Source organism: Camelus dromedarius, chromosome 10, assembly GCF_036321535.1.
Source record: "Camelus dromedarius isolate mCamDro1 chromosome 10, mCamDro1.pat, whole genome shotgun sequence".
In the NCBI taxonomy this organism is placed as follows: Eukaryota; Metazoa; Chordata; class Mammalia; order Artiodactyla; family Camelidae; genus Camelus; species Camelus dromedarius.
This window is the reverse complement of record NC_087445.1, coordinates 13,369,787-13,391,144: the sequence shown is the minus strand read 5'-3', so window position 1 is coordinate 13,391,144 and position 21,358 is coordinate 13,369,787. Positions and strand designations below refer to the sequence as shown.

General features: G+C 34.7%; 1 long non-coding RNA gene across 2 annotated transcripts in view; it reads right to left on the bottom strand.

Moving 5' to 3' along the window:
• Nucleotides 1–21,358, bottom strand: part of LOC116152585 (uncharacterized) — a 590,777-nt gene that overhangs the window by 305,962 nt on the left and 263,457 nt on the right. The gene's annotated exons all lie outside the window — the stretch shown is intronic.

Below are 21,358 nucleotides of genomic sequence, written 5' to 3'. Positions count from 1 at the left end.
GTTTCATTTAAAAGAATTTCTAATGTAACAACTAGCATGACACTCTGTAAGATGAAAAAACACAATTCTACTCAGAAATAAAAGGTATAGATATTAATACACTTGCAGAAGTGAGGAGTAAAATAAATAATAAAAGTATATGTGATTCTCACTTATACATCACAGTATATAAGTGCTGTTGCTGGGATAATTTGCTCTTAAAATATCCTTAGTTACTTGGCTCCACATTTTATAATCATATAATTTTATATTTTATAAAAGTCATTAAGTGAATTAAGTCTAGTGCTTTTCTATTATATTTGTTCACTTTTTCATGTGACTTGCTGAAAATCAAGAATGCTTATAAAACCAAATGCTATGTTACACACATTAGATTCAACTCTGAAAGAAAACTACATCAATAAAAAATGGAGAAGATATTCAGTAAAGTTATTATCTTCAGTAAAATCACTAAAATTGATCACCCTTTATCTATGTTTGTCCTGATGATAACATTTATCTAAAGAGGAGGAAGAAACCTAAAGGTTTAATTCATAATTAATGAAAAGAAATCCATCTATAAATCTTATTGGCCTAAGAAACATAGTATCAGTCAGGTAATCCATAGCTGTGAAAATTCAACATTTTTCAAAGTGCACCATCAAATGGTAATATTAATTAAAAGTTCATGTTACGCAGAAACTTATGAATATACAGTCCCAAGCAGTTTACCACTGTCACCACTGGTCACTGCTTATTACTCCCCTACTCATCTTCCCCAAATCACACATGCAACAACTATGTCAAACTTGCTAAGTATTGAATAATAAAAAAATACTGAAATTAAAAAATTATAAAAATCATTATATACTCAAAAATATTTATTGTATGCCTATGCTGTGCCAGACATAGTTCTGGTTAGAGGCCAGGGCTATAAAAGCAAACTCAATGTAGTCCTAGCATTCTAGGAACACAAAAAAGAAAACAATTAAAAGGGTTGATAGGTGCTGTGAAAAATTCCACATAGGGCTAAGAGACCACATGGATTGGCCACTTAATCTAGCTGGAAGAAGGCTCTAGACAGCTTCTCTGAGGAAGTGCCATGTGAAAGGGAACTGGAGGAAAAGCAGGGGTTAGCAATGAGAAGGGTAGGTTAAGCCTACTGCAGGTAGAAGAGAAAACGTACCCCTGGCCTGTTGAGAGATGGAATGTGATTTTTTTTGTAACGCAATAGCTGAAATGGAAAGCCTCCACTACATTTAGAAAGTGAGTGAACAAAAGTGAACATCACTAGGTGGGGACCAGCATGGACAAATTTGAAGTATGAGAACTGTAGCAGAACAGGACGGCCTCAATAAAATATGAAATATGGGCAGGGTAAAGGAGCAGTTGTGGAAGAGTTCTTCAGGTTTAATGAAGAGCATCACACTCAGCCCCAAACTGGTCCAGCAATGCCTTGAAGAATTAGGCCAGTTTTCCCTTCACGGTTCAGGCTTATGAGTTGGGGTGAGGAGATACATTCAGAGGCTGGCACTGTTTGGAAAACTTAATCTTAAGAAGAGATCTCTATGACTGAAACATTATGCTCTACACCAGAAATTGACACATTATAACTGACATGTTGTAATTGACTATACTTCAATTAAAAAAAAAAGAAGAGACCTCAATAACTGTGAATAACCATCCCATTCCCAGTGTGGAATTAAGCTGATCAAATAACGTTTGAGAAACAATTCAAGGCAGATTTTAACAATATATCATGCCTCTTGGGTCCTTTTTTCTCTAAATAAGACTAGTATGTTCTCCTTACCTGGTAGTACATGCTAGCTGGGCACTTTGCTTTGCTTTACTTCAGAATTTGAATGCAAGAAAACTTTAAGCATGCCCCTCTTTAGACTGTATTCAGCTACTTAAAAAAAAATCCTCCCACATTTTCTGTCAAATATGCTCTCAATTTTATATAAGAGGATAACTGATATGCTCTGAGAATGAAATGTTCTGCTTGAACTAATTTTCTGGCACACTGATTAATTAGAAGACATCATTTTTTCCAACTCTTGCACTAGTTGACTTCAAAAATAGGTGAAGTTCATAGTTTCTCGATGAGTGATCATATTGCAGTGCTTTATTGTGTTTTTCTAAGGTCATTCAGAACCCCTGTGACACTTTCTGTTTGCAGTAACATTTCTTTAGTCCTCACAATGCACAGTTATTCATCCAGTGCTTAAGTGTTGAGGAGAAATAAATTTCCGAAGGCAAGGAACTCAGAGTACCGTGGAGTACACAGAGGAACTCTGCATCTGCAGTTAGGAAATATATCATAAAAGATTTGAAAAATGCTTTGAAAGGAACACATCCAAGGTCCTAGGGCTGCAGAGGGGAGTGAAGCAAACATTCAAGTCGTCTAGGACAGAGAGGGCAGAGTGTGTGAATTTGGCTGAGGCGTTACTCAACACCGCGTGGAGTACGCAGTGAAGTGGACTGATATTTCTGTGTTCTGACAATAGTAAAAATCCTGACAGTTGTTTGTGATATAAGACACTAATGTTAGCATGAGTTCATACGATTAACTTTATTCTCTCTCACACCTGGAGGCAAATTCTCGCTAACTGAGGATTCTTTTTAATTGGGCTCCAACTAGTTGACAGGTTTATCAGAGGACAAATGCTATCCAAGTGTCTTAAAGTGAGTCCTTTCGTTCCAATTCAGAATTCTCAAAAGAAAGTTGGTCTGTACTATAGTTTATTTGCTAGATTCACCCTTATTTTTAGAATCTTATATTTCACATTTTTCAACCCACACAAGCAAGAAAACTGAAATAAAAGAAACCTCAGGGAGGGTAGGGCTAATACCACAATGCAGACCATAATATCAACTCTATTTAAAATAACTACTGCTGCTGATAGGAAGCAAAGTGGCTGCAGAACTGACAGAGGCATCTGCAGTTAAGGACTGTGTCACACCACTAATATGACATTCCCCGCTGGTACACTGAGTGGGAAGCATTGCTCCAAAGGAAGCCTGCATCCTTTCCTGGTGATGAAAGATAAAAAGGATGGAAATAATATAGCTAGTGAAATAATACAAAACAAAAATAGAACAGGAAATGAAAAATGCATGCACAGTAAATATAATCCTCCTGCTGGTTGGGTTTTCCCTTTTTCTCTCAAAAACTCTTTCTTTTGCCCGTAAATATTGAAAATCACAGTAAAAATGAGGGATTGGAAAAAAGTGACTGCTGACTGGAGGATAATAAACTATTCACAGGAAAGTCGCTAAAGAATAATATTGCACATGGGTGAAGGCAATGAAAGAACACATATTTTAGTGACATCTCAACATTAAAGTTATAATTTATTAATTTATATAATCAATTAGTGGGATTGCTAAAAATAGCTAAGCTAAATATCTTACATAATCTATGTCTTTCAATTAAAAAAAAACAAACTTATAAAAACCTATCTATACTGTATCAATGTAAGAGTATGAAATAAATTTAGAAGACTCAGAAAATGACTGGAATTTTCATTATTTTGTGGAAAAAACAGGGTTTTTATTTAACAAGCTCCCACAAAGCACTTCACATTAATTCATTCATTTCTGACAGCAGAGAAAACAGAATCCTCACCTTAAAGATGTGGAAACTGAGGCTCAGGAAAACTAATTCATCCAAGATTAAAAAGTACTTAAATGACAGAGTCAGATCTGTCTAAACACTTATGTTTTGCCTTTGTCCCATAATTCTAAGTACACAGTACTACCTGCGGCACTTGGGAAATCTGTTAAAAATAGAAATTTAGGTAAAAGAATAAAGTCTGAGTAATTAGTCATACTAAATACTATGTAGAATCAAATAAAGAAATATATGCATGAAATCTACAATGAAACAATTCCTTTGACCAAAAATAATAAAAGTTAATTTACAATATTCAAATTAAAAATTCTGCAAGGGGAATATCTAGTTTACTTAAGACAAAGCTCAGTATTTTATATGATACCTATTTACATATGAATAGATAATATCCCAGTTATTGAGCATTTTTCCTACTCATTATAGATCATCCCAGAAGACTGAAATAATATTTTTTAAAAAGTTTATGTTACTAAATTCATTTACATTTAATAAAGTCACTTATCTTTAAATGTATACTACGACTTAGGCTGAGTTGAAGAATTATTTGGGTATGAATAAGCCCACATTAATGATATTTTATGTAATACTCTGTGAACTCTTTTTCAGTATTAGGTGAGTTTAACTCACTGTGAAAGATCATTAGTTTAAGGAATAATATCTAGAGATCAAGTTTATGAAGTGAGCATTGACATTTACTTAGGGGCTCCTTAGAATAATGTGTGTGTGTGTGTGTGTGTGTTCTTACTTTTTTTCCCTCTACTTCAAGACTAATACCCTTAGAAAGTGGCATTTTGGGTAATAATGTCAATGCGTCAACTTGGGGAATAACTCACTCTACTTAAAGTTTTTGCCCCTACTCAACTCTCCACTGCTTTCAAGTTCAATCCAATTGTCCATTTATTTGAAGAGCAGAAATAAGTACCTCTTTGGAAAGGGTATGAGAGGATAGAAAACAAATACACATTTAAAAACATGTAAATTCTCAGTGCTTATTACTCCCGCATTAGTAAAAATCATATTTGGAAGAGCAGTTCAGGTGAATAACTGCAAACCTAATTGGGTTCCTGTAGGTTAACTTTTTTTCAAACCTTAGATTATATTTTTGCAATTAAAAATTCAGTTTGGCACTCTGATTTTGCAGATGAAGACAAAAAGATTTCAGTGGAATATATTATTTAAGCCCTCTACTCAATCTTTGCAGTGTTTGAGTGACTATATTACATAATAATATTTTATACTATTTTTATGGAATCTAGCCCTTGCTGATTTGATGATATAACAAACCATGGCTGTATTTAACTTAGGGCCATTTGCTGAATATGAGATAAGTACAACTGATATACTTCTTAAATACGTGTTTATAACTACTGAGGATTAGGCAAAGTTAAAAGAGTGGATTCAAATTTAGTTTAGATTTGACAAACATCTAGTTATCCATTCATTAAAGGTATTTTGAGCCTCTACTGTGTGGGAGAAAGTATGCTAGACACTGAAGGATAAAAAAGGAAGTACTTCAAGTCCTAGCCTTCAAAGAGCTCAGAGCCAATGGGCAGACTGACAAATCCACAAATGTTTCTACTACAGTGAAAACTGTTGCAATGGACGAGCACAGGATCCTACAGGAGAAGAGGCATCTCATCAAAGACGGACAATCAGGAAGGACCTTTTCAGAAGAGATAAAGCCCAAGTTCTGTCATATTGGTTGAAAAAGTCATTGACCAGGTGGACTGAATGAGGAGCGGGAGTGGTAAAGAGCAGAGTATTCCAGGCGAAGGTAATCTTATTTGCAAAATTCAGGAAGCAAAGTGTCTATGGGGTATTTAAGAAAATACACATTAATTCTGTATGATTGAGAAATAGCAAGCAGCAAGAAAGAACTGTTAAAATTAGGTTAAAGTCCTATGGCTTGAACTGTGTGCTAAGCAGATCTTAATGAAGGTGACTAGAGATCTGGCCTGTCCCTGAACTCAAGGAGCCAGAGTGGTGATGGGTGATTTTGGACAACACTTCATCAACACTTTCACTCCTAACATTGCAACCACTGTCATTAACTGTCGCACCCTCTGCCCCATTACCAGGCAGAGGGAATCTTTTTCCCTCCCTACCCTGCCCTCTTTATTCTCTCCTCCTCACCACATCACATAAACACTTCTTCAAAATTATAATACCAGATTAATGTTCTCTAAATCATATCTGATCTTTTTAATCCTGTGCTTAAATGCTTCATTTTTCTAGGCATCGTTTTCACGTAAAATCCTAGTACAGAAAGCTTATTACAGTCTAGCCACAAACTGTCCAACATGACTGCTTACCATTCCATGTGGGCCATGTTCCAGCCCCATTTCATTTCACACTCTCATCTAAACACATAGCCTCACACTTTGAACACATAACGTCTCTATCTCAAATGCCTTCTTCCTATTTTTAGAGAACTCTTTTTCATTCTCAAATGCATAGCTCTAATGGCATGTCCCCTGTGAAGCATTCCCTGATTCCCCAGAGGTTGTAACTGCTCCTCCAGGAGCCCCACAGATCAATGTTCTCATTGTTTTCATAGCAGATTCTATTCATGTGTAATCATTTATGTGTTTACTGCTCTCCAAATTATTTGACCTTCTAGTGGTAAGGGATCATGCTTGAGTCATCTGGGACAAATAAACAACTGATGAGGAGAAAATATTTATAGCTTATATGATGAACTAGGGTCTTTAGCCATAATAAGTAAAAACATATCAAAAAAAGCAGTAAGAAAGCCATAAACAAAATGAGAAAAGTGGACAAATGATTTGGAGTTGTAAATCAAAAAGAAGGAAAAGAAATGACTAAAAATTGCTTCACTTCATTTATATTAAACAATAAGCAAATCAATAGTATGACAAGATATTTCATCCATCAGGTTGGCAATAATTAAAACTTTTATCAGGCAAGGGGGTCAGGAAATTGGAATTCCTTCTCAATTGCCAGCTGTGTAAGCTGTCATGTTTTTTTCAGTACATAGTAGGCAATGTGAAAAATTTTTAACGTGCATACAATTTTAATCTAATAGTTCTCCTTATAGACATCAACAAAAATGTTTATATTAGTAAAAATATATTTAAAAAGACATTGATTGCAGCAGTTATTAGTGAATTAAATGTTTCAAACTGGAAACAACTTGAATATTCATCAGTAAAAATAATTAAATTAATTGTAATTGTAGTATTATATAGATTCTAAAATAAGCAAGATAACAATAAGGTAAATGTGCTACTCAAATAATATGTACATACGTTAAAATATAGCATATAAAATATGACCATAATGATCCACAGATTTAAAGCCAAATCAAGTTACAGAAAAATATGCATAATAAAAACTCACTGAAAATATATATGCAATAGAAAACACTCTAGAATACATATACCAAATTGTTTAAAATATTTCTATCTGGGAAACAGGAATGGAAGTGGGAAGGGAAAGTAGAGACGGCAGTAGAAAGGAGACTTCAACACTTTATATACTTGTGTTATTACTTTAGGCATAGAGTAATACAGTCAGCATTAAAAATGCCAAAAAAAGAAAGCAAAGTAAATTTTTTGTAATAATAACAATTTTATGTTATATTAATATAATATAAAAATATTAATCTGAGAAACATTGTCAACTAAACTAGATTGTAACCAAGTGATGCCCATATTTACATCCTCAAATTCCTGAGGCTTTTATATTTGCAGTCCATAAAATGATAAAGTAGAAGGACAAACTTCCTGAAAACACTTCATGCCGAGTGAAATGAGCATGAGAGACTAGAAGATCCAGGTTCAAAATCCAGTCCTGACATACATTGAACTGGGTGGATGTTATTTCTATGAGCCTTACTTTTTTGCATATAAAATGTTTATTATAGTACTTACTTTCTGAGATTTTTGAAAATGTTTGGCTCATAGTAAGCACCTAATAGTTTCTACTTCCTTTTATGTGCTACTGTATGAAACCTTGCCCTATTTGGGGATAAATGATTAAGTTTGCACCAAGATGTCTTTTACTGGAGGGGAGTGCCACACTGTAGTCAACGATGTGATTTCCTCTCAATTTATAGTGAAATATTGCCTTTAACCTCTAACTTCAAAAATCATCATAATTTTATGCTTTTACTCATAAAATCATAGAACCATACAGCTGGAAAAGAAATGTTAAAAAATCATTTAGCTCTGCTTTCACACCTGCAGGCAAAATGATGGGCATCATAAAATATCTATTGTGTTTTAATCATTTCCCTCAAAAAGAGATTCTAGCACTTGCTTGAATGACTGACCCATCAAATTCTTAATAAGTCTTTTCACGTAATATCTTAAAAGAAACAGACATACAGAGGATAAACAAATTCCTTTTCTTTGGAACTAAACTATTTGCCCTTGCTTATTATATCAAAAATAGTGGAAGAGATGACATTTAGTAGCAGAGATAAGATATACAAGCAGGAAACAACGAAACTGTGATGGGAGGGCAAAATTAAATGATGCTATCTTTTGAGAAACAAGTGAAAATACGCTACAATTCGAGATATGAAGGCAAATTCATGACTGCCTTCACCGGGTTAGAATTCCTGAATCAATTGTTTGACTAACCATTGACGGCAAAAAGATTCCAGCACAGTTTGATACACAGTTTCAAGCGACTTTGTATAAAAACTGTCCTACTGTAAACAAACAACAAATATATTCTGATCAGTGATCAGAAACAGATTCTTTGTGTTTGATATTATCAACATTCTTAGATAAATGGAGAGAAATGACTGACGCTATGTAGCATGAAGCTACGCATCTACAGTCTTACTGCTAGGGCAGCTTAGACTTAGTTTTCCACTGGAAACATCTATGCAAAACCAGGCAGATAGTTACCAAAAGGTAGAACTAGGGCAATTAGATTAACTGGAAAATTGCTGAACAATAAAAACATTTCAATTGAAAATCAAGAGATCCTTCTACTTGAAGATTAGGATTCCATTAGCAAAGACAAAAGAAATTAATAATTGAGCACAATCCATACTTGACTTCTCCCCAAATTCAGTGGTTAAATTAGATAATCTTTTGTTTGTCAAACTGTAAAAAATTGCAGATAAATATTTTCTACTAGTAAGCAAATTATTTCTCCAAATTCATTTCAGTTACAAAGCTAACGTCTAAGAAAGGTTTGACTAAACACCTACCCCACCTATGCTTTAGATGGCTAAGATCTACAATCCCAAAATGAGGAGGCAGGAACTACAGTTGGTCAAACTTTTCTGTAAATTCTACTTTGGGGTTACTTTGATTTAAATTTACTGAGTAAAGAATTGTCTTCCTTCTCTTTTGATTGTTCTACAAAGAGTAGCAGCTTTAATTCAATAATTATTAAATTTGTTTATTTACCTGAACACCTAGAAGACAGGTACTCTTTGAAGAACAAAATAATATAAATGCTTCATTAAAATTCCACCATAAAAACTAAAACAAAAGAAAGTGGAGTCAAAATGAGTATCTCTGCACAACAAATAATATCCAATACTAATTAAAAATAATAACATTTTAGGAATCTATAAATAAACACCATAAACCAACTAACTAAATCTAATGTGACAGCTGAGGGTGACAAGTTAAGCAAAAATGCTTAATTTAGACAATTAAAAACATTAATTTTGTCATCTGATGAGCCTGTATCATGAAGATTTAGGGGACATTTTGGGGGAAAGGGCTTAAAATTGAGAATATTCTAGCCATTATTGGATTTTTACTTTCATCTTCAAATCAAGAAATTGCCACTATTTAATTTTAAAAAATAAAAAACTAAAACTTACTGAACATTTGTTAATTATAAGCCATTGCGCTAAGTGTTTTACATGGACCATTTTATTAATTTGCACGGTGAGAGAATAAGGTGAATGTTATTAAGGGGTAATTTATATTTACATAACAAAACCTTATATATTTTGTTTTTATTTTATACGCTACCAAACTGAGGCAGAGTGAGATTAAATACATTAGCCAAAAATCCTTAAAATCTTCAAATCAGTCTTTGGATCTAGAATTTGCCTTTAGGGCCCATGCTTTTAAATAAAAAAACTGTGTCCTACTCTGTAGACTTGTCATTCTAGATAATTCCATCACCCTTTCCAGACCTTCAATGCTTTATTTTCATGAAGACTTTATCACCAATTCCCAAATTTAGAGTTTGGTAGTTAAATGACGTATGACTTTATGCAACTTTTGTTTATGCATAATTTACTTATTTAATTATGTGACAAACATTTATGGTGTGCCCTTGATGCTGAGAAAGTTTGCTCTGGTTGGACATATCACTCTAAGGCTTAACTTAAACTGTGATGGCAAGCCTAGTCGATATCACCAAGGAAACACCCACTATGTTCTCACCTCTCAGAAAGGGCTGAACTACTGATTTGACACAGTTTAAGCTCAACCATGTACATGGAGATTAGGATTTTATTTTCCTCTGACAGTGAGGATCTCAAAAACAGATTCTGTTTTGACTCAATTAAATTTTCTGCTATATTTGTATTTTGAGGAACTTCAAGTCTGCAGAGAAGGTGAGACGACTGTATAACAGACATCCCTCTATGCGTACCTATTTTCAACACTAACATGTTAACACAACTACTTCATCTCTTTTTCTCTCTTTCTAGATATTTGATGCCTGTCTGGGTGCACATGTAAGAGTCTGTGTATAAAACATAGGCACATTCATATCCTAGAACCATCTGAAAGTAAGATGTAGATAGCATGATATGTCTTCCCAAACACTTTGGCATGGATCTCTTAAGACAAAAGGACATTCACTTAGATGTTTAAAGCACCACCATCTCAATAAACGTAACAACACCAGTATCTTGAGAAAAATAAAACCACCACTACAATAATACCTGCCTAATATATAGTGCATATCCAAATTACCAGTTGTCTCATTGGTGTTCATTACAGCTATTTTTCTTTTCTTTCTTTTTTTGATCCAAGATTCAAAGAGACATGCATGCATTTACCTGGCATGTCCTTTAGTACCTTTATTCTAGAATGGTCCCCCCTTTTGCTGCTTTTGACTTTAATGGCATTGACACGTTTAAAGAGTTGAGGCCAGTTGTTTCTTAAAATGTCCAACAATTTGTATTTGTCTGATTGAGTCCTCACTATTAGAGTAAGGTTAAATATTTTGATAAAAACAAAATCTTAGAAAGGTACTATTAACTTAATAATTAAGATTCTCTCCCTTACATATATATTTTAAAAACACCCCTGGTATCTCTAAGCAATCTTCATTTCTTGGTCTTGACACCTTATATATTTATATTTTTCAGTTTATTTCATGTATTCTTGGGAAAAGTGTCCAAATTGCATGGAAATAATCGATCAACCCACAAACAATCACTTCGTAACTACCTAGCTAACTTTTATGTTCATATTTCACCCCTCACCAAAAAAAATCAACTAAAAAGAAAGTGCAGATATACTCAACCCTTTTACCCTTCCTATTCTGTATGTCATATTAACATACCTCTGATGACTCCATGGACTAATACAGCAGTGATCCATAGCACTGCCATATTTCCCACTTAACAATAGTATCTTCAAAGTAATTCAAGGTTTTCAAAATGTTTCATATAAATTATGTCATTTGTCCTTTAAGATAGCTGTGAGAGTTAAGACTGAAATACAGTATTCTTGTATAGGAGATTGAACCATGCCTGTTCTAAAATGACTTGTCCTGTTTACTTTGTTTCTCTAATCTCAGTTTCCTTATCAGCAATACGAGGAAAATGGGATTTTGCTAACATCACAGATGAACCTGACCCAGTTGATGTGCTGTATTGAATTTGCTGGACCCAATCTGGTCCCACCCTGCCTTCTTTGAAGGTGCTTTCTCAAGTAAGATCCAGCCAGATACTGTGGCTGATACCTCTCCTCACACCACCAGCTGGCTCTACCTCCTTGAGGGGTGGAGGGCTGGGTTTACATACCACCTCCATCACCGCTCCATCTCCTCTCCATCACCTCTGCCCCAGCAGGAACCACAGCAGCCCCATCACCCAAGTTCTACCCGACCCGATTCCCCATGGCTTAAGCTTCCCCAACGGCTGTCCAAAGGGGCTGGGGAACACAACTTGGAAGTCAGGGAAATTTAAAACAATGGCATGAATTTTGGCCAATAAGAAGCAGGAAATAAGAAGCCACTGATGAAAACATTCTTTACTCGTTTTCCTTCTCAAACCTAGCAGTCTGCTCTGAGGCACAGCAGATCTATACTACCTCTCAGATGAGCCATGAGATGAGCAAGTGACTATGTCCTCTGTGAAGTGGTGGCCAGTTTGATAATATAACACCTTGTATTTGTTTACTATCCTTTTCTGCTTTCCCTCCCTTCTTCCCTCCCCTTGCTACCCTGGGATTCCACTCCAAATAAAGCAGTAATACATAGAAATAAGCAGACACATGTTACTATATAAAAAATAGATAACAAGGACCTACTGTATAGCACAAAGAACTATATTCAATTTCTTATAATAACCTGTAATGAAAAAAATCTGATAAGAAAATATATGTACATATGTATGTATGTATATATATAACTGAATCACTTTGTGTACACCTGAAACTAACATTGCAAATCAAGTACATGCCAATGAAGTTTTTTTTTAATGGAAAAAATGACTTGTCCAAAGTCATATGGATAATACGTAGCAACACTGAACTTAATCAGAAGTATTAGGACTGAGAATGCAATGTCAGTTTTGTCATTATTCTTCTACAACATCACATTTCCCTTGAATAATATCAGTTAGAACCTTTCCCAAACAACTCCACAAAACATGTCATTAGAAACTCAGGTGTATTAAAAAATATTTTCCAGGGAATTTCAAATATAGCCAGCTTTCACGCTAAGTTTCTTTCAATTATCACAGCAATTTGTGCCTGTTTGGTCATTTTCACCTCATCTGTGGGCTCCAATTGATTGAAGGCATTTCTGCCTCATTAGTTTTTAACTGGCTCATATGGGCACTCTTGTAAGTGACCACCCTGACCCACAGCCATCCCTGTGGACCTCCCATCCCCTAGAGCTAACATGCTGAGCGAGTGTAGGGATGGCTGACTTCAGTATCACTACCGTGGGCAGGTCTAGGCAAGAGTTCGAAATTCCTGAGGAAAAATCAATTCTGGAGTTGCTGTTGTGGCAATTGACTAAGAAATCAAAAAGAGGAGGGTAGCAGAAAGAAATGGACTGAGAATCAGAAAACCTAACTATGTGTGTAACTCTGATAAGTCTTTTAACTTCTTCGAGCTACAGTTTCCTAATCTTCCTAATACTTATTTATCCAAATAAAATAAGGCCATTGAACTTAATTATCTCTAGGATTTCTGCCAGCTACAAACTCCAATGATTTTATTGGGTAAGCACTAGGCATAATGTAAATAAACTTCAAATAAAATTAGACTCCACTCTCGGGAGAATATTCTATTTTAAACTTGTCAGTGGTCGACAAAAGGGTCCCAATACTTTTTTCTAAGAAAGCATTTTAATTTTCAGAAATACAGAACAATACTTATTTGACAGTTGTTTTAATGAGATTTTTATATTTACTAATTTCACAGCATTTTAAGTACAAAATACTAAAAATACTGAAAACCTTTTTTCATGTTAACTATCATCTTTCCATCTTCAGTGGATTTTGAGACTTCAGTATTAGCAATTGTATTCTGGATTAATCTATCTGTACAGCACATCACATCTGAAGCAGTGCACCACTAGATTAATAACTTTCACATGGATGATCATGATAATAACAATATTAAAAACCTGTAACCACTTTATGCACAGTATATTCAATTCCACAAACTGCCTGTTGCTTCTAATTTTCCTCCATCACAAATGAAATTAAACTTTTCATATTCTTGGGAAAAGCTTTCAAATGGCAAGAGATAACTTAAATTCACTTAGCCACTAGAAAGGCATATTTGTCTAACAGTGTATTCACAGAGGATGAAGAGATGTAGAATAACCTGTCCTAAGTATACAATTGGAGTGGACAGTCTTGGGTTTGAACCCCAGCTATGCCATTTGCTTATCTGCAAAGCAGGGATAATGTTAAATCAGGATTATTGGGAAGGTTGAAGAAATGATGGTTCTGAACTGTCTGGTGCAGTTCCTAGAGCACTGTATATATTTAACAAATAGTAATTATTTTTAAATCCTAGCAACACTTCAGCATTAAAATTCTAACACTGAGGGGATAATAAACCTTCTGCGGAACTGGGTTAGCAGGTATACAGTATCAGTACACTAGAAAGCTTTGAGAAACCAGTTCTGCTCCTCTAAAATAATAGTTCGCAACCTTTTCATCATAACCACCTACCCACATGATTATCTCTTCATTTCTGGTCTTCTTTCATTATCCTTCATCTCACAAAACACACCAAGACATATTCAGAAAACTAGCAGCTTCAGTGACATCTCACCCTCTGTCTTTTACCACTGACAGTCTTCATCACCAAGAAAATTCATTTTTATTTTTAATATCTCTCCCATGAATCCTTTTTTTAATATCTCTGCTGCCATGGCCCTCTTCTAAACTACTGTAGTAGTCCTAAAATTGGTCCCCTGTGTCCACAAATACCTCCCTCTGATTTGTTATATATATAGTAGTAATATATTTTTCTTTAAAACACAAGTATGTTCTATGTCTTTCCCTTGTCTTCAAATACATCAACAGATTCCAACTCTTAGCATAATAACACAGCCCACAAGACTCTACATTTTCTGGAGCCATTATCTACCTGTTAAACTCAGCCTAAGCTACACTGTCCTTTACTCTCTATGATTGAATTCACATTAGTCTTCTTTAATTGCTGTAAATATCCTTATTGTCTTTACTCTCAGAGTATTTGCATATACTGCTCCTTCTGCCTTAGAACATTCCTCTCATCCTTCTAACCTCCTTCACTTTGTTAATCTCTACTTAATGATCCGATCCAGATAAAACATATCTTCCTAAGGGAAGCGCTCATGCCCTCACCCAACTCAGACTAGGTTAGCCCTATGTCTCCTGTGCTCTCATGGCATCTGATTATGTCCTTCATCATAAATACTGGTAATATACCTTAGTAATTAATACATACTTTATTGTGTGGTTTTGAATGAACACATTTATAATTTATTAAAAATTCCAAGAAGATAAACACCATACCAATTTTTCTCATTTGTATATTCTTAGTGAATAGCAACGTCAGTAACTACCCAAAGCTGACACTTAATGAAAATTAGTTGAACAAAATACAAAAAGAAGTCAAGGACTATTTTGTCATTGTTATTTTTCCCTAGGGCTCTTGTTTTGAACATATTTTTCTTCTTACAAACTCTCAGTATGCTTCTTTTCTTCCCAATATGGATTATGTCCAACACATACAATTCAAGCACTATGCTCACCTATTATGTATCCTCAATAATTGTGTCTGAGTAACCAACCACATCACAGCTGTTTCTAGAGTTTGATCAGCAGTCCTTCTGATCAGCATGAAATAATCACTATCAGAGTGAGCAGACATAATTTTGGGTTTTGTTAATATAAAGAGCTTTATTATAGAAAAGTATATAATTTCTGTTAGGATTATTGAATTGGTAAAAATAGTGATCTAAAAGGAGCAAATATTTAGAGTACCTCAAAGGACCAGAACAGATGTTGAATTATCTATATGTGGACAATTCCCAAATTATATGTTAACTGTGTTTAGGAGTTCAGACATAAATAAGTCAATAGTTCAAATCTCAGAATGTGTTTTCCTAGGAAAAATGTACCAAACAATATACATATTACTACTTAGGCCCACATGGCACTATTTAATTGTATAGCTGATTTTTATTGCTAGCAATCAAATACAAAATTTAATCTATGAGAACTATGTACTCTAAACTGTAGCTGCATTAGGGGAGACTGTTATAGGATTGAGGTATTACGGAACTAATTACAACAAATATTAAAATGGGACTTTCTAGTTGTATAAGATTTTGTTCCTTCTGAGGACTAGAATAGCTACCTTTCCTGCCTAGGAAGTGGAATTTTTTTTTTTCTTTCCTTTTCTTTTTTTTGGCAGCAAGCTCCATTATGGAAGTGGAAATTCTGAATAGGATGCATGTAGGTCAGGCATCTGGGATGCTATGCTGGCACTGCAATCACTATATTTGGTCAGTACGAACAATTTAACACCTCAAAGAATTTCCAGTTCTGCATAAACCAGATCCTATTCCACTAAGGATCCTGGAAGCACCATTCAACCAGCTTAGCATACTTTTTTTCATCTTGATAATTCATTTTGGAGCAACACGTGAGAGTGATTATTTAGTGATTAGATTTGCCCTTTTTTTGTTTGTTTTTTGGTCTATAGTGAGTAAATGAAAAATTAAAAGTTTATTTTCTGTAGTTACCCAAATCAAGAAAATATCCTAGAAGTCCCTTAAATTTGCTAATTTTTTCATAGATTTACCAAATCAATGAGTTACGTTTGAAGTATAAGTAAACTTCAAAGTGGATTATTCTGCTAGATTAACATGCTTTCAACTTACTGACACAGCCTTAGCCAAACTCAGAAAGAAAATACAGAGTGGGAAGAAGGATCACATTTATTGCCAAGAAGATCAAGTATTAATATAAACAACAGCATTTCTAGAAATATTTGAAACATTTTATTCAGTTTAGGATGAAAAATGGAGGCTGAAAGAATTGAATACAAGCTAAAACTGCACTATAAGAAAAAAATAAGTTTTTGTGGCAGGTCTAAAATGGTGTAGTCCTCCTAGAAAGAATAATTGGAAGAGACAATTAATTGATAGTAGGCAGGAGTGCTTGAGTTAATGGAGTTTAATTAAAAAGACAGAGCTTCTTCAGATTTGAAGACAATGACAAATGAAGCCTTAATTAGATTCTTAGCTTCCAGGAACAAGTATCTGCCACTGGGTTTTTGCATAGGGTATATCAGCATATTTATTTGCATAATTCCTTTTATTGCTATTTCCTTTCCTCCAATTTTAAGGAAGATATGGACTGTTTGATTTTGTTTTCGATTTGCTGGTTTTACAGAAGGTCTTTGTTTATTTTTCTGTCTACATAATGTCCCAAATTTATTCTAATGAGGCTAAGATTATCTTCAAAGATCAGTAGTGGTTGATATCAGAAAATCTAAGTTCCTAGAATTTTATTTTGCACCCCCTGCTCCTCCTTATGAATGCTTTGGTTTTCTCAGATATGATTGGCCAGAGCAAAACTTTTCACAAATAGTTTGTACTTTCAGGGAGAGGTGTCTTCTCTCAATCCTAATATTTACTTCAGCAGCTGAAATCTTATCCGAACAGAGTCCTCTGCTCCTGACACTTCCTGATATCCTCACATCAGATGATTTTCTTACCTAAGTAAAAATCATTTTCATTATTATTATCACCTTTCTCAGGCTTTTTAGCATTACAATTATTTTTGAAATGACGGTATTGCTTAAAGGTGATTTCCTCAAGCAAAGTAGGTCTTAATGGAAAAGTGAAGAAGAATCAGGACATGCCATACATACCACTAGTAAATCGTCATTTGTATGTTGAGATGGCTGAAACGCCTACAATCACTGGGGCCTTTAAAACAGATGGTTTTAAAAGTCTTACCTAAAGGTAGTGACAAAAACAAGCAGAGTTAAGGAAGGGGCTGTCCTTAAGCTGAAGGTTCAGAGTAGGGGGATAGGGAGACAGGCAGTGAGCACATATTTAAATAGTATCTAGGGGAAAAAAAAGCAAGAGAAAAAAACTTGCTTTGTTTTTATGAGATAACATGTAAGATACATTCAAGGGTTGACACTTAGTCACGTGAAATAAACTGAATATAATAGCTTTAAAGAGAACACTAAAAGAGGGAGGAGAAAAATAATATAGAAATAGAAGTCAGAGCTCCTTCACAGTAAGGATGGAGAGTAATGTAAACTGTTAAACTGAAGAGGACCTATAATATTTCAGACACTTACGATTTGTTCACCAATAGGTCAGCCACATTGCATTAAAGTAACGTAGGGAGGGCAGGGTATGGACAACAACAAAGCCTCATGTATGATCTATCAGAGATGAGGTAGATCCGCGTACATATAATGTCATAACAACAACGCACAGAGTTTTACAGACACTCTCCTTGTCAATTTCTATCCCAGAATCTGGCAGAGCAGCTGAAAGTAGATGCTCAACAGACGTCTGTGGAGTTGAAGTCAACTGACATTAAGTTTCACAGTATTGATCTGTGTCTGGGAAAAGAGGTGTGAAAATGTGTTCTCTCTAGTTATGTAGGGCAAGGGTCAGACGAGCTCCTTCGATTAAGGCAATAGTCTGTCATAACTTGTCACTGGTCTAAGAAAACTGTTGGTATTAGGAGGAACTATATGTCCCAGAAAAGTGTTCCTCAACCACTATGTCCTGATTGTACCTGGTATTATGTTGGAGAGGCCAGTAAATTTATGACTAATATTAAAGAACAGTGTTAGGGCATGATTTGCTTTTAGAAAAAACAGCACATTCACGGTAATACTGACACCACTTTGCTACATTCTGATAAGATAAGCTTTTCAGAGTACACCTTACAGCCAAGCTACTAGGAAGAGAACATGGATCAGGAATTATTTTATCTAAGCCACAGTCAGCAGTATTATCTCACAGAGACAATCACCTTATGGGTATAGATGTAGGGGGGAAAAGGCTGAGAACCGTAATACCTGATGGTGATGGTGAAAAAAGGAGGTTTACTATCCAGTGATTGACAATACTGGTCTGAAAAACATGGTTTCAATTGATTAAATATCTGTCTGTATTTATACCAGGATAATTGAAACCCACTGAAGAAATCCTACAGAAATAAGATCCAAATCTGGACTTTTAACTAGAAAAAAAAATAACAGCAGCTGCAGTTTTAGAAAGAAAATAGGTGGAAATGAAGGAAGAAGTTTGTAGTCTGAGCTTAAATGTAAGGAATTTTGTTGAATCTTTTGAAGATAAAAATTTGAGGAATAAAGAAAGCCTCTGAGAGGAATTTTACCACTCATTACCATAGAATATTTAACTGCAGTCTAACAGTTATATATGTATATATATACATATTTTTTTTCTAATTGAAGTTGAAAGTCTTTAGTATAACCGTATTAGTTACAGTCTCTACTAGTCCCTAACATAGCATACAATATGGTCAACTTTGTTTATACTGCCCTCTAAAACACTTGAGTTTGTCAATCTTCTTAAAAAATTACCATAAATAGACTGTAAGGGAAGGATTAATTTTATGTTGTTTCATGAAAAGCTGCTTCAAGAATTTTAAGAACAGATTCATGCTATAAATGTTGATGCCAAATATAATTCCATTAAACAATACTGAAATATAAACAAGTAATTACATAATTTGATGTTACAAATAAACATGAATAGAAGAAATACTTTCTCAGGAAGAATCTGAAAACAACCTCAACATTTATAGAGTAAACAAAGTCCTGATCAAATATAAACAAGAAAAACATCTAGGGGTATACTAATATAATATGAAAGAATATATTTTTTCACTTTTTTCTTTTCCTACAAGGTCTATAAATTCTCATTCATATAAGCACTGGCATTCATTTCACTGAATAACGTAAGTCTTATAAAACCAAAGAGGATATCACTTAAAATGGATCTTATGAACTGTCTGCTCAGTTTACGAAGATATTACCAAGACAGCCTAGAAGAGACACATTCCCTTGGCCAGATACCTCACCAGAGGAGCTGATCGAGGAAACCTACCTTCATCCATGATGAACTGATGAACCGACCCTTGCCTAGATGAACTACTTTACATTCCCAAGATTACTTTTTTGTTTAGAACTTAAATTTATACTCAGAACTTTGAGGCACTGAGAACAACAGAAAGCACCAGTCAGAGAACGCGTCCATTGCAAAGCAGAAGAAATGAGCAGGAAGATTTGTGGGTGTTCCCGGGAACTCATCAGTCTCCTGTTCATTTTCAATAGGAGACTCACAAGTTCCTGCAAATGCACACAAACTTATTTTAAGCAGGAACTCTTGGCAGATAAGCAGATGCTGAGATTTCCTCCACTTCAAGTGAACACAGATTCTCTTCCCCCAGGAGTCTCCTCAGCATCTTGGCTGGTGCTTGTGATTTTGTCCAAAGAGTGTGGTGTGATGGGCAGCAAAGTCCACTGGTCACTTTTATTCAAGGATTCAACAAATATTAATTGAGTATCTCCTATGCTAAGCACCACTCTTCTCTCTGGGGACATAGTAGTGAATAATTTCTTGCCATTATAGCAATTCTATTGAATATAGTCCAGTTCGTTTTCCATCACATTTGAGTCAAAGCTTTGGTCTCCAATACCAAATGAGAAGCAATGTATTTAAAATTTCCTTTGTAATAATAACTGTTGAATTTTGCGTTCATGGTACAATGGGAAGAAACTAAGAGTGGAGACTAAGAGATCTGCATTCTAGTCCTAATGCAGCTAAAACCTAGCAATATTTCCATGGTCCAACCACTTAATCCTTTTTGGCTCTGGTTTTCTTATTTGTTAAGTGATTATTTGGGCTATTTCAATAATGCTTCCAATCTGGATATAAATGTCTAATTATAAGATAACTGGAAACAGAATGAAAGTATTTATATATAAAATTCAATGCTACTGAAGTTTTGTTTTTCCAGGAAAGAAAAAAAAAAACATCTTGGATTCAGCAATCACTATAAAGTTTAAACATATAATTGATTACTGGTATTTTCTAACAACTAACACAAATAATTTTTCTAATACGAAAACAAATCATTGATTTGCTTTTTCACTGGCTTCTAACATTGAAAAAAGATTTTCCCTAGGCTTTAATTTCCTCATTAGATCGTGGATTCTAGCTCCAATATTACAAGACAGGCTCAGTTCTTGATCAGAAAGGTAGGGCAGATCATCAAGGTGAACACTTACTCAAAACCAGGTTTCAATCTTTGAAGTTTTTTCCCGAACTTCAAGCTGAAGAATATTCAGCCTCAGTTAACTGGTTTGGAATGTGAAAATAAGTATTCTAGCACCCCTCTCCCCACTAAAAAAAAAGTGTATAAGCAAATGTGTCTGAGCGCGTGCATGCGCGCGCGCGCGCGCGCGCACACACACACACACACACACACACAGTCTCCAATGATCCTTCAAACTAAAAAAGTGAATTGATGGTAAAAACTCATGCTGGGTTCAGCACAGTAAACAGATTTCCTTTATTTTGCTACCTCTATGCCCTTATAACAGCCAGTCTGTTAAGTGCTTTATGGGAGGGGTTTAATTAAAGTCTCCCATTAAAATTCCAACTTAAAATTCAAAAGTACTTGAAATAGTTTATGCAAATAAGAGTAGACTGCATTATCTAAGGAATAAGCATCTACTAGGTAAAGGCATCGTCTTATGTTTTCCTTTAGTTTCCACACCTGCAAACTCTTCAGTAGCAAAGTCAACTGTAATATTGAATAGTATATCAAATTTTTATTTTAAATAAATAATAAATCACTGAGTCAGAGAACATTTATTGAATTGTTTCAAAGTTTTAGACTTAGGTAGCCAAACAAATATGGTACGATTCTTTCCCTTATAATGTTTGCATGAAAGTTTAATTAACAATAAAATGTAGGTTCTTTGTGGCAAATGCATGTCACAGATTCATATATGTTGTGATGGACAAGGAGAAACATTAAAT